Source organism: Jaculus jaculus, chromosome 16 (assembly GCF_020740685.1).
Source record: "Jaculus jaculus isolate mJacJac1 chromosome 16, mJacJac1.mat.Y.cur, whole genome shotgun sequence".
In the NCBI taxonomy this organism is placed as follows: domain Eukaryota; kingdom Metazoa; phylum Chordata; class Mammalia; order Rodentia; family Dipodidae; genus Jaculus; species Jaculus jaculus.
In genome coordinates, this window is record NC_059117.1 from 43,142,319 (window position 1) to 43,161,055 (window position 18,737).

At 39.6% G+C, this 18,737-nt stretch overlaps 1 protein-coding gene and 1 pseudogene across 1 annotated transcript in view; one reads left to right on the forward strand and one right to left on the reverse strand.

The window, feature by feature from the left end:
• Znrf2 (zinc and ring finger 2) overlaps positions 1–18,737 on the forward strand; it is a 113,458-nt gene that overhangs the window by 37,216 nt on the left and 57,505 nt on the right. The window lies entirely within an intron of this gene.
• On the reverse strand, positions 7,296–7,729 carry LOC123455301 (annotated as a pseudogene).

The following is an 18,737-nucleotide window of genomic DNA, read 5'->3' on the forward strand; positions in this document are numbered from 1 at the left end:
TGCCTTGTTTGTGTGTAACTGGTCAAATTCTGCTTTTGAGGTACTCCTCTCCTTGCATGCTATGTCTAATGACACCCATTGTCTGTGTGCTTCATGGTGTTTTTCTTGGAGCTTGCATTGCCTCCTTTTTCTTTCCTTTTTGCATTTGTTTTTTAACTCTTGGTGGTGGGGGGGCCAGTTGGGGTGGGAAGGAAAAGTCTTTTTTTCACACTTTTATTTTTACTACTTGTTGGAGTCTTTCCAAATAGCAGCTAAGTCTGTGTTTGTTCTGTATACATTAAAAGCCTATAAATAGTAATAACTTGGATCTTTGAACAGAACTTTGGTTTCAGTCTCAGTTCACTAAATTACACTTTTTAAACCTCATTGATTCTTTAACTCTGGTAAATTTTCTACAAAATTTTATGTTGCATTATATCACATATCAAATTACAAGATAGCAGAAGCTTTTAAGTAACTTTTAAAGGAGAGAAATAGGTTCTTAGGATTTATCATAGCTATTTGTTAATGCTGTTGCCTCCAAACTTTGTGCTTTAATGAAATTTGCATTTACAACTATCAGTCAATACTTTATTTATTTGCAGGGAGAGGGGAGGATGAATGCATGAATTTAGTCGTGCCAGCGACTCTAGCCACTGCAAATGAACTCCAGATGAATATGCCACTTTGTGCATCTGGCTTTTTATGTGGGTACTGGGGAGTCAAACTCGGATCATTAAGCATTACAGGGCAAGCATCTTAACCACTGTGCCATATCTCTAGCCCAGATACCTCATTCTTTAAACAAAGGTTATGAAATATGATTGGAAAGAAATTAAGAGAATAGGACTAGATTTAAGGGGTTAAATTTGTAAAAATTTAAGTAGTGAACTTTAGGAAGAAATTTCTTTATAGAATTTTGCCATCAAATAAAATCACTTTATACATAAAATCTATGTAAAAAGAATACTTACAAGAACATATAAAGTGCACATGTAGCTATCTTCCATGTACAGAAGTAGAACATTGTTAGTGTACCCAGAAGTCTTCTGCTATGTCTTTCTGAAGATGAAATCTTATTTATTTCTTGGAGTAATAGTAATCTGTTTCTGGTAATTTCTTTGCTTTTCATTGTTTCATTACTTATGCAGGTGTTTCTAAATAAGCTATTTACTCTTATAAACTTGATATAAATGCAAGTGTACTTTTATTTTCTATGTTCCTTCCACTCCTCCCTCTCCAATACTGCATTTATAAGACTCATTTGTGTTGTATCCAGCTGTGGTCCTTCCTCATACAGGGTCTGTAGTCCCTTTTATAAATAAGACAGGTTAATTTTTTTCCTAGGAAAGTACTTGGAAATTTACAAATACGAAGAAAACATACCTAGTCTAGTAAAATCCAAGGCAAGACATGTTTTCATTTATAATTTCTTTTCAGTGGTTGCTTTTTTTTTTTTTTTTTTTTTTTTTTTGGTGGTAGAGTTTTTTTGTAGTTTGGACTGGCCTGGAATTCACTGTGTAGTCTCAGGCTGGCCTTGAACTTATGGCAGTCCCCCTACCTCTACCTTCCTGAGTGCTGAGATTAAAAGCATACGCCACACTGCCACACCTGGCTGTATTTTTTTTAACAACCACTTTTTTTTTTTTTTTTTTTTAATATTTTATTTATTTATTTGAGAGCGACAGAGACAGAGAGAAAGCTAGATAGAGGGAGAGAGAGAAAGAATGGGTGCGCCAGGGCTTCCAGCCTCTGCAAACGAACTCCAGACGCGTGCACCCCCTTGTGCATCTGGCTAACGTGGGACCTGGGGAACCGAGCCTCGAACCGGGGTCCTTAGGCTTCACAGGCGAGCGCTTAACCACTAAGCCATCTCTCCAGCCCGAACAACCACTTTTCATTAGCATTAATCTGATAAGTGCACTGGAATATCGAATATATCAGAATTTGTTTAACCACTTGATAGTCAGGTATTTGTTTCTGTTTTGCTAGTAACAACATTGCTGAGTGGCTTATGAGAATGTGTTGCAGTGTACTGTGCACAGATTTCTCTAGGACAAAGTTTCTCAAAGTGTGGTCCTCAGGCAGCAGTCTTGGTATTGTCACCTATGTGAGCAAGTTAGAAATGTAAATTCATGGGCTTTACCTTAGGCCAGAATTTGGGGATGAGGTCTAGGAAGCTGAAACAAACTCTGGATGAATCTCATCCACACTAAAATAAGAAAAACCACTGCTCTAGGGTATGTATGTAGGATTAGAATTGTTGAGTTATAAATTATGTATACCTGCAATGTAAGATTACTAAACTAGAAGTTTAGTTTTCCTCTGACGTATCTGTTTTTACTTCATGCTGGTGGAGGTTGAGTCTTTGTATGTCTGTACCCTATATAATGATTAATGACACCAAAGCTTATTTTAAACTTTTTTCTAAACCTTGAATGCAAATATTTTCCAAGATTGCTTTTAACTACAGTTGAATTTTGGCTTTTAAATTTACTAAACGAATTTATTTACCGTGGAGTTTTCTGAAAAATATTACTAGAACAGTTTACAAATAGAAATAGTAATAGAATAAATTTCTAAATAGAAATAGTACAAAATGGCTGGAGAAGTGGCTCAGTGGTTAAGACAATTGCCTGCAAAGTCTTATGATCTGGGTTCGATTCTTCAGTACCCATGTGAAGTCAGATACACAAAGTGGCATATGTATCTGGAGTTCATTTGCAGTGGCTAGAGGCCTGGCACACTTACTCTCCCCCTCCCTCTCCCTGCCTCTCCGCTTTCAAGTAAATAAACATTTAAAAAAGTAATAGTGCAGTGAACTCTAATGAGCCTTATGTTACCCCACTTTTTTTAGTTATTGTATTTTCTGATATTTGCATCATCTTATTTGAATTATTTAAAGCTGAATTTCTGGCATGCCATTTTACCTATATATATGCTAAAGACATAGATTCTAAAATATGTGCCATTTTTGGTACATGAGGATACTGTCTTAATTAGGAGTAATTTTGCCCCGCCCCCCTCCTACCCGCCTGCCACCTTTTATTTTTTACTTTGAGTTCCAGTGACATGTTTTATGATGACTGTTGCAGTCAGGTTCACATTGCTGGCAAAATTCACAGGACCAAGAGCAGCTTGTGGCAGAAAAAAAGGATTATTTTAGCTTATAGACTCGAGGGGAAGCTCCATGATGACAGGGGAAAACAGCATGAACAGAGGGTGGACATCACCTCCTGGCCAACATCAGATGGACAACAGTGACAGGAGAGTGCCAAGCACTGGCAAGAGGAAGCTGGCTATTATACCCATAAGCCCACCCCCAACAATACACTGCCTCCAGGAGGGGTTAATTCCTAAGTTGCCATCAGCTGGGAACCTAGCATTCAGACCACCCAAGTTTATGGTAGACACCTGAATCAAATGACCACATTCTGCCTCTGGCCCCCATAAACTTATAACCACCCATGATGTAAAATGCAATGCATTTAGTCCATCTTTAAAAGTCTCCATTCTTTTATCAGTCCTAATGATGTTCAAATATTTCCATAGTCTGAGATCTTTTAACTGAGCCATAATACCAAAAAAATCCCCCCCAAAGCCATAATGGCACAGAATACTCATTCACCCTGCAAAAGATGGCACTGGACATAGTAAAGAAATACTCATCCAATACAACATTTAAAACAAACAGAGCATACATCAAACGCTGTAGGTCCACGTCCAACAACTCCAGCCAGTGACAAGTCTCTAAGTCTGATAATTCTAACCAGCTAAAAGTCTTCAGAGTTCCAATTCCGCCTCTCCAGCTAGGCTACTCGCAGTCCTGGAAAACTTCATCTGGGCCTGACAGCTCTCCTCAGCACGTGGTTCATGGTCCCGGCATCTCCACTGGGTCTCCATTGCAATCCATGAGCCATCCTTATGGCTCCATTGGGTCTTGATGCAGGCATCCAGCAAGCCTGCTTCACACTGCCCATGGCTGTTTCCAAAACACAAGACCATGTTGCAAATTCAGTGATCCTCTCTTTTTTGCATTTCTTATACATGTATAATACCAGGTAGGGTGCCAGTTTGTTAATCCAGGGGGGAATAAAGTAGACTTTGGGGAACAGGGAACTCTTTGAGCATTCAGGCCCCTTCAAAAAAGCCTGCATTCTTCCTGTTTTCTCATTTGCAAAGGTTGTAATCTCTCTCATAATTGCAGATGAATGGGTAGCAGTTTCAGCCCCAAGATTTTAATTTTTTCTGTACCGTATCCCTTTGCTTACACCAGTTGATTTCTACACAATACATCCCTGCACAAATTCTCAGGGCATGGCCATAACAACAAGCCTCTCACACAAACTGTGTCTAGCCTAGCCCTGGCAAAGCTCATTCTCACCCTCATAAGCCAAACCTCACAGTCCATAGTGGTTACTGCATTCATGTCTTTCAACTCTGACAGAATAGTCCATCGAGCTGTACTTACAGCACTTCAAGGCGTCTCTTAGGCCAAGGTTTCAGATCCTTCCACATTCCTCTTAAAATGAGCTCCAAAAGGCCAAAGCCACACAGTCAGATGTCTGGCAACAATCTTACTCTTCTGGTATCAACTTTACTGTTGCATTCAGGTTCGCATTGCTGGCAGAAATCACCCAACTAAGAGCAGCTTGTGTGTGGGTGGGGGTTGGAAGGTTTTATTTTGTCTTAGCGACTTGGAGGGGAAGCTCTATGATAGCAGGGGAAAACACAACATGAGCAGAGGGGGGGACAATCACCTCCTGGCCAACATTAGATGGACAAGAGTGACAGAAGGGCTGGAGAGATGGCTTAGCGGTTAAGCGCTTGCCTGTGAAGCCTAAGGACCCCGGTTCGAGGCTCCATTCCCCAGAACCCACGTTAGCCAGATGCACAAGGGGGCTCACACGTCTGGAGTTCACTTGCAGTGGCTGGAGGCCCCTCTCTTTCTCTCTCTCTCTCTCTCCCTCTCTCCCTCTTTCTGTCACTCTCAAATAAATAAATAAATAGATAAAAATTAAAAAAAAAAAAAGAGTGACAGAAGAGTGTACCAAGAACTGGCAAGAGGAAGCTGCCTATAACACCCATAAGCCCACCCCCCAACAATACACTGCTTCTAGGTGGCCTTAGTTCTCAAATCTCCATTAGCTGGGGACATTACATTCAGAAAACTATTTATGGGGGACACCTGAATCACACCACCACAATGACAAAGCACAGTATATCATTTGGGTATTCTGAGTGGGAAGTTTTGAGTTCAAGAGCATCTTTCAATATTTCCTTAGCTCTTTTCATGAATCCAGTTAATCAAATAATCATATTGAATACTGTATAAAACCAACAAAGTTAGAAATTTTTAGATTTCTAAAAATGATTGTGCAAATAGTGTTCAATTTTGCAAGTTTGGTATAAATGGAATTAGACTGTTTATTTTCAGTCTTCTCTTTCCCCCAATTCAGGTTTTATTTTTAGGGATTTAAAAGAAAGGATTTTAAGTCCTTGGTAGTTTATCATTTCTCTGATAAAATTCATTATAATTTATGCTTTTGTTAATTAGCAGAGTAGAGAACAAAGGGTAGTTCTTGTTAGCAGCAACTCCATGAAAGCCCAATCATGTCCTTTAGATCTACCACTGGCTTTCTTTTGAGTAGTGCTAAATTGTGTGTCCTAGATTAGCAAAACTACAGTCAATGTTTGATAATTCAAGCTGTGGTGTTCACTAATGAAACTGGTATAAGTAGTTGGGAATGCAGAAACTAACTAAAATGTTACTAAATACAGAAAGGTTTTTACAGTGAGTGAATTAAATACAAATCATGCTGACTAGGAAACTGCATACATCCTGTGTAATGTTATAAAACAAGTGTAGATTGGGGTTGGAAAGGAATTGAGATGAGTTGAAAAGGAATAAATGGATGATAATAAGTCTTTGTACAATGAATAAAAAGTGTGCATGTCTATGTTTTAAACAGAAATGACAAGATCAATTTGTATTTTTTCTCTTCAGACCCCTCCCTTTTTATTTTTTATTGCTTTTAATAAAATGATTATACTCTTTAAAAATTTTTTTTTTTTTAGAGATAATGAAACTTTATTTAAAAACCAAACCACTAGGAAAATAGACTACAGCTTTGACACAGCAAATCCACTGGCTGTATTGCCATTTCAAGTAAGAAGTTGGTTAAGGAAAAAAAAAAAAAGACAACATGGTGCTCATTCAAAAGATAAGGTGCCATGCTGGGGGCAGGAACACTGCATGGTGCAATGACCCCAGGCAAAAATGTCACTTGGCAAGGGGATTTGTGTGCCTCCTTTTGGTTTTATAGCAGTCCCAGCTTTTCTTAGCTTAAGGTGTGTACTGTTTTGGCCTTCTGGTTGTCAGAAGATTACCTCCAAAAGCTGTTAATTCAGGGAGCTCCATAATGCTGGGTGTTTTACTGTTTATTCCTGGAATCTGGGGTCTCTGATGTGTATCTCACAACCAAACCCCTTTTCTCTTCAGGGGGAAAATGTCATTGCAAGGTTATTCTGTCATTCTATTGCAGAAAGTCTCCAGACCCTATAAGCTACTGAAGAAAGCTGTTTTCCACCCTCAGTGTGACATTACCATGCTTTTTCAGGGGTCTCCAGATTGAAAGATGTCATGGAAGAACTGACCAGAAAAAGATAAACACAAGGAACATTTCAGTATACTTACTCAATGGAATTAAGATCTAGACTCCTCCCCTTTTTTTCTTGGAAGGTTGGTTTCACTCTAGCTCAGGCTGACCTGGAATTTACTATGTAGTCTCAGAGTGGTCTTGAACTCACAGCGATCGTCTGACCTCTGCCTCCTGAGTGCTGGAATTAAAGGTGTGTGCCACCATGCCTGGCTCCTTTTCCCTAAGTTTTGTTTTATAGCTTATACAAAATGGTGTGGTGATACTTTTGGTAAACAGGTTGGCAACAGACACACTCCTCCTCCAATTTCTCTAGATCATAGGCCAGGTGGAGGAAACTGCCACCCTGTGGGTGTCTGTGTAGTCAGAAAATCCAGGATCGTGGTCTCTGGGTTGGTATGAGGGCAGTCTCTACTGTTAGGGACAAGCACTTGCCACATGAAATTTTGGGTCTAAACATGCGTGTGTGCAACCTCTGATCCAACATTTAGCACCATTTTCCCAGTTCACTTCCTAGGATCAAAACATAGAGAAACCAGTGTTCAAAGACCAATGAGCTGCTTCAATTGTTGCCATTGTGGGTTTCCCTACTCATAATCTTGGCTTAAAAGACGTTTCCATTCTTTTAAAACAGATTCCTGCCCTCAGTTCAAATGGTTATTGGCAAAGCTGTTTATTTCCCAATGGATGAGAGAGACTCCTTCATCTTCTTGGTCATCGTTAGGATAAGGTGCATGTGGTCATCCACACACTTGGCCACGCAGCTGTCCAGCTGCCGTTTTAACCTGCAGCTCCTTGTTCCCTGCATCCATGGCATCTCTGGCTTTGTCATTGCAGTGCATGGTACACCGGGCCAGCAGGTCCTGGAACTTTTCCAGCTCACTGGTCACCAAGGCCTGGGCCTGAGCCAGAGGCGCATGGCAGCGCTTGATGCACTGGTGCACCTGCTGCATGGATGCCTGGTTGTCTTCACAGCAGCCAGCGCTGCACCGGAACATGAGGCCCTGCATCTTCCAGATGTTCTCTCGCTCCACGTTCTTCACCATGGCATCCATGGCTTCCTGCACGCGGAGCTGCTGCACCTCTGCCATGGCGGCCCCGACCGCCGCCTCTCTAAAAATTTTTTAATTCATGTTTATTTATTTATTTGAGTGTGACAGAGAGAAAGAGACACACACACAGAGAGAGAGAGAGAGAGAGAGAGAGAGAGAGAGAGAGAGAGAGAGAATGGGTGTGCCAGGGCTTCCAGCCACTGCTAATGAACTCCAGATGTGCGCCCCCTTGTGCATCTGGCTTACGTGGGTCCTGGGGAATCGAGCCTCGAACCAGGGTCCCTAGACTTCACAGGCAAGCTCTTAACTGCTAAGCCATCTCTCCAGCCTGATTATACTCTTAAAACCCCTCTTCCCTGCCCCAATTCTCTTGAGAGGTCTTCTTTGGAGGGGGTTATTGGTAATCATTGTGGGGACCAAGAGGTCTCTGCAGGAGTGGGGAAACATCCTGCCTCAGGCTATTCTCACTCACCCTATTCCCACTCACCCTGAAGCTGTTGCAATCTTTCCACCCTCTTTTCTGTAGTGTTCCCTGAGCCTTGGCAGGCAAGATAGGCATTTGGTTTAGCGTTGCTTTCTCTGTAGACTCTGTATCTTGTTTTGCTAGGGTTTGAATGACCACCGTGTTTGTCACATTTCCCTGGAACTGATTTTCAGACTAGGCTTGAGGGCAGTGTTGGCATCACTGCTTCCTCTGTAATGACTTCTGGGCTGGGGCAGACGAGGTGGAGGTGACCCATCTCCTGGTAGATAGTCAACTCTCCCTTCTTGATATTTTGATGTATCCTTATTCCTTCCCACTATTATCCTCCTTCTGTAAGTGAGCACAGTTTGAATAAAAGGGAATAAGCCTAGTTATTAGATATATTGATGTGAATATCCACTCTTCTTAAAGAACAAAGGAGGTTCTCTCTGTACTCTTATTAGTTTTATGTTTTAGGAAATCGGGCTTGGTTCCCAGAACCAGGTATGAGTTATCCCCTACTGAGTAGGTCTCGTGTCTAATCTGTGAGCAGTTGACAACCTATATAGACTGTGTGCCACTATTGCACAAGTGTATACTTCTTGCTCGGTTGGTTGATTTTGTAACTGGAAGGATCACTTATTCTGTTGGCAAACATTATTCTGTAGTTGCTCTCATAGCACTTTACAGCTTACCTTTTAGCTCTTGAAGTAACCAAGTGTTGTGGAAATGGCCTGTATTATTTTGGGGATCTCGTGTCTTTGACTAACGGCTCACTGTATGGTAGGGAGTCTTAATACTGGTCCTGGGAATTACTAGCCAAAGCCTATTGTTTCAGATGATAACCTATCAGAACAGCTTGGGAGGAGGAGGAGGGCAGGGACAGACATGTAGTGGTTCCTATGGTAGTCCAGGAAATAACTGTAGTGAAATTTAGGGTAGTAGTGGCTGCCTAAAGAAGTGGTTCAATTTGACATGCCCAGAAGGAACAACCTAAGGAGGTGCTGGTTTGGGAATAAACCTGTGTGCTGCAGGGAAGCAATGATAGGAGTAGGCTGACTGCAATGTCATTGTTGTTTTCAACCCTACCAAGTCACTGGCAGCTTACAATAATAACCAAGCTTTAAAAAGTGGTTTGTATGGGGCTGGAGAGAGGCTTAGCAAATGGTTCTTGACATTAAGAACTGTACAGGAACAGTTGTTAGACCACATTTGGCATGGAGTTTCTAAGTTCTGGAATTAACCCAAGTGTACTTTCTTTATAAGAAACTTTTTTTTTAAATTACAGAGAGGGGGGTGTCGGGGAGGGAGGGAGGAGAGAATGAATGCATATGAATATGGACGCTCCAGGGCGGGCCTCTAGCCACTGCAAACGAACTCCAGACCCATGTGTCACCATGTGCATCTGGCTTTTGTGGGCACTGAGGAATCAAATCTGGGTCCCTAAGCTTCCCAGGCAAGTGTCTTACCACTAAGCCATCTCTTCAGCCCACAAAAAAAAACTTACTATTTTAGAGCGAGCAAGAGACAGTGAATTGGCGCACTAGGGCCTCAGCCACTGAACTCCAGACACTTGCCTCCCTTTTGTACATCTGGCTTACATGGGATCTGGGGAGTCGAATGTGGGTCCTTAGGCTTTGAAGGCATCTCTCCCGCCCCACAAAAGATGTCTAAGATAAATAGTAAGTAGGTTGTGAAATGTTGTTTCCTTTAATTCCTAAGGATTCATAAGTCCTTGAAGTTACCACAAAACTCTGTTTTGTTCTTCCATTTGAATGTGAGGACCCAAGAGACAATTAATTCATATACAAGCAAGGAAGCTACCAGCCAATCCAGTATATAGCAGAGTGAATTTCCAGAGGAATAGTAACTTTAAGAAGGTAATTAACACATACTATGGAGAAGTAGTTTCTAGAGGTTAGCAACTGTGGGAAAGAAAGTTAATAAGCTTTGTCAGACTAAATACAAATGTCTTAGGGAAATAGAACTGGTTAACAAGGAACTTGGCTAGTGTTTGAGGTAACATGCCTTCTGTGAAACTCAAGCTTTTGTGCCAACCATTCAGTTCTGAATTAATTTTTGGCATGATGAGTCAAAAGGATTAAATTATATATGTCGTTAGGATACTAGCTGCATTGAATCAAGATCAGTTGTGAACAGGAAGTAGTGGGCTATGTTATATGCATATATAATATGTAAATACATATATATGTAAACCATTGGTTACATCAGATACCAATTGCTAAAACTAAACTTTAATTGAGATACTAAACTGTCATTTCCTTCATGGTTATCTATCATGGTGGTTATAAAAAAACTAAATTAGTAACAATAGCAGAAAATATTTTCAACCAAATATATTTGAGATTTTAAGGCTCCTAACGCCTGGTGTCCTGGCAGCATGACTTTAATCATAGCACCCAGGAGGCAGAGGTAGGAGTATTGACATGAGCTTGAGGCCACCCTGAGACTACATAGTAAATTCCAGGTCAGCCTGGGCTAGAGTGAGACCCTACCTCCTTGAAAAAAAAGTCATTTGATAAGAAATATGTAGATTTATGCTAAATACACTTACTTGTGCATTACTGTGTCTTAAGATATATTATTATTTATTTCTGGTTGTTTTTGAAGTAGGGTCTCTCTGACCCAGGCTGATCTTAAATTCACTATATAGTCTCAGGCTGGCCTCAAACTCACAGTGCTCCTTCTACTGCTGCTTCCCGAATGTTGGGATTCAGGGCATGTGTCACCATACCCAGCTTAAGATTCATTATTGACAAGAATTCTCTCCATCAAAATCAAGTCACTTAAGAGAAACCAGTAGAATTTTTAAATAATAATTTTTTTTTTACAAGCCCAATGGATTGGCTTTCTTTTTTATGCAAGAGAAAGAGAGGAGGGAGAGAACTGGCATGCTAGGGCCTCCAGACACTGTCATTGAACTCAAAACACGTGAACCACCTTGTGCGCATGTGTGGCCTTGCACACTTGTGACACCTTTTGTATCTGGTTTATGTGGGGCCTGGAGAGTTGAACCTGAGTCCCTAGACTTTGCAGGCAAGCACCTTAGCTGCTAAGCCATCTCTCCAACCCCTTATGTAATATTTTTAAATGGTAATCTAGTGTTTATTTTAAGTACACTTTTTGCCTTAATTATTTTTGTGCGTTTTTACATTTCAAATTAGTATACTAATACACTACCTTTTTAAAAAAATAATTTTATTCATTTACTTGCAAGCAGAAAGAGAAGGAAAATGGGCATGCTAGGGCTTAGTGCCACCACAAAGGAACTCCAGACACATGTGCCACTTTGTGTATCTGGTTTTTACATGAGTACTGGGGAAATGAACTCAGACCTTCAGGCTTTGAAAGCAAATGCCTTCTGAGCCATCTTTCAGCCGCCCCCCCTTTTTATGCTTTTCTTTTTAAGTTTAGGCTCACTCATATTGTGTAGGGCAACCCAAATATATTTCAAAACCTAAACCTTAAAAATTTTTTAAGTAGGAAGATCATAACTTCAAAGCTAGCATGAGCTATAGAGGGATTTCATGGCCATCTTTCCCTTATAGTGAGACCTTTTCTCTGAGTAAATAGATGAGTTGTATACTACATGCCTATATGTTATCTGTGGCCCAGTATTTATTCTCTCAACCTTTGAAAATCCAGTTAATATTTTATTGTTGAACAGAATAAAATGTACTGAGAAGAAAAATGTAAAAATGCAGATATTTTTGTTCTGTCTTATGTCTTGTGTTTTCCCATCAGCAGTCTCCAACATTCAGCATTAGTCAGCACATTCTTTGGTCTCTTACATCTCCTCCTCTATCTTTGTAATTCTTCGTAGGTGAATCCTAATCTGTGTTCTTTTTGCTTCTTTAAATGACTATTCTTGGAGAATCCTTTCTTTGTCTGTAATTGCATATAAAAATGAAATTAAGATTTAATTGATCAGAATGAATAGTAAGATGATTGCCTTTTAAACATTGTATAACTAAAAAACTTTAGGATTTTATTGAAAAAATAATTTCATCTAAGAATTAATACACACATTTTCCATGTTGTACTCTTCTCTTTAAAAATACCTGTATTGGCTGCGTGTAGTGATGCATGCCTTTAATCCCAGCACTCTGGAGGCAGAGGTAGGAGGATTGCTGTGAGTTTCAGGCCAACATGGGACTACAGATTAAGTTCTAGATCAGCCTGAGCTAGAGTGAGACCCTGCCTCAAAACAAAACACTATTGGGCTGGAGAGATAGCTAAGTGATTATTTCCTATGCACAAGTAGGAGGGCCTGAAATCACCACAGTCTGTAAACAGCTTGGCGTGGCCACACGTGCCTGTAACCCTGGTCCAGCAAAAGTGAGGAGAGACCACTGATCACCAGTAAAAAAATTTGAAAAAAGCAGCAAGCCTCGGTATCAATCAGTATGAGACTCTGGCTCAATCAAGAATAAGCAGGCGTGGGGGCTGGAGAAATGGCTTAGTGGTTAAGGCACTTGCCTGCAAAATCAAAGGACCCAGGTTCAATTCCCCAGGGCCCACATAAGCCAGATGCACAATGGGCATATGCATCTGGAGTTTGTTTGCGGCGACTGGAGGCCCTGCCATGCCATTCTTCCCCCCCCCCTCTCCCTCCCTCCCTCCCTCCCTCCCTGTCTCTCTCCCTCAAGCAAATAAAGAAAAAAAAAATTAAAAAAAAAAAAAAAAGAACAAGCAGGCATAACAGGACACCTGAAGTTGTGCTCTGGGCACGAAGGCAGTACTCATACCCCCAGCACATAATGTATCACAAAGGCGCATACACTTGCATACACCACACAAAATAAAATACAGAGCTGGAGAGATAGCTTAGCAGTTAAGGTGCTGGCCTGCAAGGCTAAAAGACAGGTTCAATTCCCAGGACCCACGTAAGCCAGATGCACAAGGTGATACATGCATCTGGAGCTGTTTGTAATGGCTGGAGGCCTTGGCATGCCCATTCGTGCTCTCTCTCTCTGTCTGTCAAATAAATAAAAATAAACAGCCAGTTGTTGTGGTCCATGCCAGTATGCAATTGCTGAAGAGGCAGAGGCAGGAGAATCAGGAGTTCAAGGCCAGCCTGTGCTACACATGTAAAGAAAATAAAATATACATGAATAGTTGAGAAAAGTTTTATCAAAAGAAAGTGTGCCTCATTATGTTGCCTTCTCAGACCTTATGTCCCTGTAGCTGAGTGGACAATGAAACCATTTAAAAATATGGTTTATCTGGGACTGCAATACAAAGGGACTTGCTAGAGCCACCAAATAACTAGTCCACATTTACATTAAGATAGTAACAAAGTGTGAAGTTTTTCTCTAATCCTGTTGTGCCCACCTGCATTTTCTCCTACTTGATAGAAATGAAAATTTCTTGTATTTTTTTTTTTTATTCTGGTGGCATGTTGATAGTTGATATCATAGTGAAATCTCCATGGCGTGTATGAGGGCATGGGTTGGAAAGCATGATGAGCAATGTCAGCTACTTGGAGCTGCTGCTTCAAGATGATGGACTTACTGGATAGAGAACGTGTATGTTCACTCAGTAAATATCTGTTGAGCACTTAGCTTTAGCATAACTTATGAAGCAAATACATATTTTGCTGCAAAATGAAAATTATCCTTTAAAAGTATTGTTAGAATAGTTTAAAATACTTTATGCTTTTATTTGAAAATCCTAAAGACATTTGATTGATAGTTTTCAAGACTATAATTGTACCTATTCCTTTGATTAAAACTTTGTAAGTGTAAAGCTGGGCGTGGTGGCCCACGCCTTTAATTCCAGCACTCAGGAGGCAGAGGTAGGAGGATTGCTGTGAGTTCGAGACCACCCTGAGACTACATAGTGAATTCCAGGTCAGCCTGAGCTAGAGTATGACCCTACCTCAAAAAACAAAACAAAACAAAACCTTTCTAAGTCTAATGAATTTGTTACCTGGTCATTACACATTAAAAGCTTTATTCTTGTTTAATTTAAAGAGACTTAAGCCATGGAGTAAATTTTACCCAATATTCAGCAAATAGTTTTTGAATTGCTAAGACAGCAAATAATATTCTATCGGAATATTATACATATGGTACAGAAATCTTCTGCATGTATTCCAGACAGAACATAAAGTGAAGCAGGTGAAAACAATTACAGGCCACGTGGGCTATGCCCAGCTTGGTAATCTGATTCTCATGATCAGTTTCAGACCACATATTTTCTACAACTGAGGGGAATTATACTCAGCTTTTAGTGGAGAGCTTTACCTATGACTGGGATGGATTTTTCATTATGTGATGGTTTAGCCCCAGTACTATAAGTAGTAATAATAGTGGTTAGGGTTCATCCCTCCAACTTTCTGTCTTATTATGTGACCTCTTTGCATATGTTCCTGTTGCTTTAGCCCTGTAACAAAATAAGTGTGGCTGAGTACTTTATAGAGAAAAAGAAAGTTCTGTTTAGCTTACACTTTTAGAAGCTGAAAGTCCAAGACTGCAGCTCCATCTGCTTTGCCTCTGGTGAAGGTGTCATGGTGTACAGTGGTGAGAAACTAACCTGTATAGTAGAGATCCATGGCAAGACAGGAAGCCAGAGGGATTCAAAGGCTTGATGTTATTTTAGACAGCTTGCATTCATTGGAACTAATTAAGAGTTCCTTGAGAACTATGTTGATTCCTTTAGAGACTTTTTTTCTAGTATTCCAAAGAGACTTTCTCTCCTCATTCATTAGCTGTTTGATAAGAGTAATCATATTGTACTGAACATTCTTCCGTAAGATGGGATAATGTAATCCCAAATTTAAAAGAGCCAGAGAAACAGCCATGTTGTTCAAGAATGTTATTTTCTTAAAAAGCTGCAATTTTCAGTATCAGACCTGTTTTCTATAAAATAAAATGATGCAGAAGCATCATTGATGTAGAAAAAAAAATTTCTACATTTTTTGACTTAAACAGTGTCTGTAAAATGTTTTTGCTTGGATGGAGAAATTAATGAATCTTAAATACTTACCTCTCTGTTTATGAAGTTTCCCAAATACGTAAAGTACATTTGTCAGAATGTTTAGAATTTGATCCCACTGTGATTTTTGTTTTTAATTCTTGATATTTACTATGTGCTCTTAATCTTAGCTGATCATTTGATAGGTTTTTGAGTTTTGCCACTGTATACAAAGACCTGTTCCTGAAAACAGCTGTAGGGTTTTGATTGTAGAGTTTTAGGCTTCTTCTGTATACAATATTAGTTTAGTTTGTTATTATAGATGGTTGTGAGTTCTGGTAAAGAGCTGGGCAGATTGGATAATTTTATAGGTTCATAGTTCTGGTCCTATTGCTGACTAGTTTTATGATTTCTGGCAAGAATTTTTACCTCACTGGGTTTCATTATCTGTAAAAGGAGATTAGAGTAGATGCTCCCATGGGACTCCTGTACATTCTCATAAAGTTGCGTCATGGAGTAGGAGTAGTTACTGTGAACTTAGAGAAGTAGCTTTATTGAAACAACCCTGAAGTCATTAAGTATATAACATAATGTAACTAAAATGTCTGGTCCCATAAGTATTTCCACTTTGTTTCCTTTTTTTTGTTTTAATTAGAGACCAAAAGAGGAAAAAGAACTTTGCACTAGTAAAATACTGAGGGAATCATGTCATTGTCCTGACATCCAGTATGAAATACTTGTTTGGGTGGTTTTTCATTCATTCAAATATTGGAGTGCCTCTTGTGGGTCAGAGTAGTCATACAAATGACTTTTGGTTTCATAATGGTCATTAAAATTTGGTTCATTCAATTTCTCTACTTTCAAAAATAGTTCAAATGAGAATATGTTAGCCAGGTATGGTGGCACATGCCTTTAATCCCAGCACTTGGGAGGCAGAGATAGGAGGATTAGTGTGTAAATTCAAGGCCACCCTGAGACTACATAGTGAATTCCAGGTCAGCCTGGGCTAGAGAGTGAGACCCTCCTTAGCCAGCACAAAGCAACATTTTAAGAACATCTGTTATGCAGATTGGTGTGTATTGTCAGTTTTGTAGGTTTATCATGTACTAGTTTTTATGATTGATTGTGGGATTGGCTATTTAGTCTTGTAGAAAGCATGCTGACCAGGGTTATAATATAATATGTTACCTTGTTTTGGAATATATTCTGCATTGTATTGTTGGAAATTTTACTGTCTTGTCATTTTTAAAAGATTTTTAATTGCTAGCTTCCATACAGGTAGACAACATATTATGATCATAATCTTTTCCCATCACCCTCCCTTTCCCCCTTCCCGAATCTCCCCTCCACTGAATCCCTTCTTTCCAACTAGTCTCTCTTCTATTTTGATGTCCTCATTCCCCCCCCCCACCCCCGTAATTATTATGCAGGTCTTGTGTGCGTAACATCAACTACTGTGAGGCCAAGAATACCATGGCCACTTTGTGTTTAGAAGACAGTGTTGTAAGCACTCCTTCCCTTCCTCTGGTTCTTAACATTCTTTCTGCCACCTCTTTAGTGATAATCCCTGAGCCTCGGAGAGTATGGTAGAGATGTTTTACTTGGTGGGCATGATTTATTTGTATTTAGCTAGACAGCGGTAGTAGTTTCCACTAGGTCTTAAGACCTTCCTAGCCATAGGCTTTTCTTTAGGTTTTCAATACCAGGCATTCCCTTGTGTGGAAAGGCCTCAAGTCCAATCAGAAAGCAGTTGGTTTCCCTATAGCAGACATGCCACAGTTGCACAGTGGAATATTTGGCTGGCTGCCCAACATTAAAACTGGCAAGGTGCACTGCCGGTTAAGGCTGTTGATGATTTTTTTTCCTCCCCACACAGGCTGCACAGCTAGCTCCATTCAGTATCCTGACAACTAGTTAACATGGAGGAGACTTCCAGCCCAGCTCCAGCTTGATTTCTCAGTGACCTGCAATCCAAACATGTGGTATCTTCAATAGTGTCTTACCATCTAGTTCTGGTTGGCAACCAAGAGCTTTGGAGATATCTTTTAATGTTTTCAGGATATCAGGGACCTCCCTGGCCAACAAGTTGGAGGAAGATATCCCACCCCTTGACATTTTGATTTTTGTTAAGAGCTATTTTTGTTCTTAAGTAAGTAGCTGTCATCTTAAATGCTGTAGATTTCATTCTGGCATTTTTTTGTCCTTTTTTTCTTTTCCCTTACAACAGAAGATAGGTAAATCTGCACCTAATTCTGGTTAACTTAGGTTAGTTGGTTTTCATTTTCTTGAGAATTTTTCTTAACAGTCTCATAATTTCTCACTCTGAATAGATTCTTTCAGTAGCTGCAATGTATTCTGTATTAGACTCCAGAACTTTCAGTGTGCATAATGTGTTACTTAACCATGAAATTTCTTTATCTTTTTATTGGTACATTTAAAACATTTTTTTCCTTTAAAATGAATTTGAAAAATCCTATGTTTCTATGTTTAGGGCTTAACTAATTGTGGTTGTGCCCACCAGTAATTAGAGTTCCCTGATCTGACTTTAATTGTATTATTCTTGCCTCTGTAGAACTCAGGCCAACTATGTAATTCATTTATTCATCTAGTTAAAAATTCATTCAATACTGACTGTAGGTCCAGCTGGATGGGCAGGAAGGATGGAATACATAAAAGAGCAATATACAGGGTTTACTTCACATATTATCACATATTATCAGTCTGGAGAGGTAGGATCTGCATAGGAAACATAGTAATGATACATAAAATGAGGATTATCAACCAAAGGAAAATATTAAGTCAAAGACATGTTGGTTTCAGGGCTTTTTTTTGAAGGATTTTATTACAGTAGTGAGATTTGATCTCTTGAAGGGATGGATATAGATTTTTTTAATAACATAAGAAAGCAAGGCATATTGACTTGAGCACAAAGGCAAAGATGTGTGTCAAGGGCATGTTTTCTTGGAGGAAAGGAATTAAATGACTTGACCTCAGTTGTTTTAGGATAATGATGGAATATGAACAGCCTAGTATAGGGAAAGATAGTGTGTATGTTTGCAGTAATATACAGGCATACCAAGAACAAGGATAGAGCAGGAAGCTTGAAGCCCAGTAATCAATCATAAGAGCTGAGTGTTTTTCAATTAGACCTATATTCTTTTTAGATGAACAGCTGAACAAAGAGAGTTTGTAGATTACTTTTCATACTATTTTAAGTTCCATCATTGAAAATAGAAAATCATAGCTATCATCAAATACAGCAAATGGAGGCTACTTGTATAAAAAACTCCTTAACAGACTCATTTACCATTATTTTGTTCTGTTTTTTTTTTTGGTCATATTCAGTTTGTATAACTTAGGGAAGCTTAAGCCTGCTGACCATTTCCTTTTAGAAATTATTTATCAATTAAATTGATAAAGGTTGAACTAGAAGAGCCTAAGTCAGGTACCAGTGCTATCTCTACAGCAACCTGCCTGATGTAGTGCCTCAATTTTCCTTGCCCTTAGGACTCCTGGTGCTGAGAGGACAGCATCTCTAATGTCATTCCTTCTGGTACTTTGTTCAAGTGATTAGGACCTCTTACCATAAGCACATTGCACTTAGATGACTTGTCCCAATTGTACAGTGATGATTTAATGTGTAAA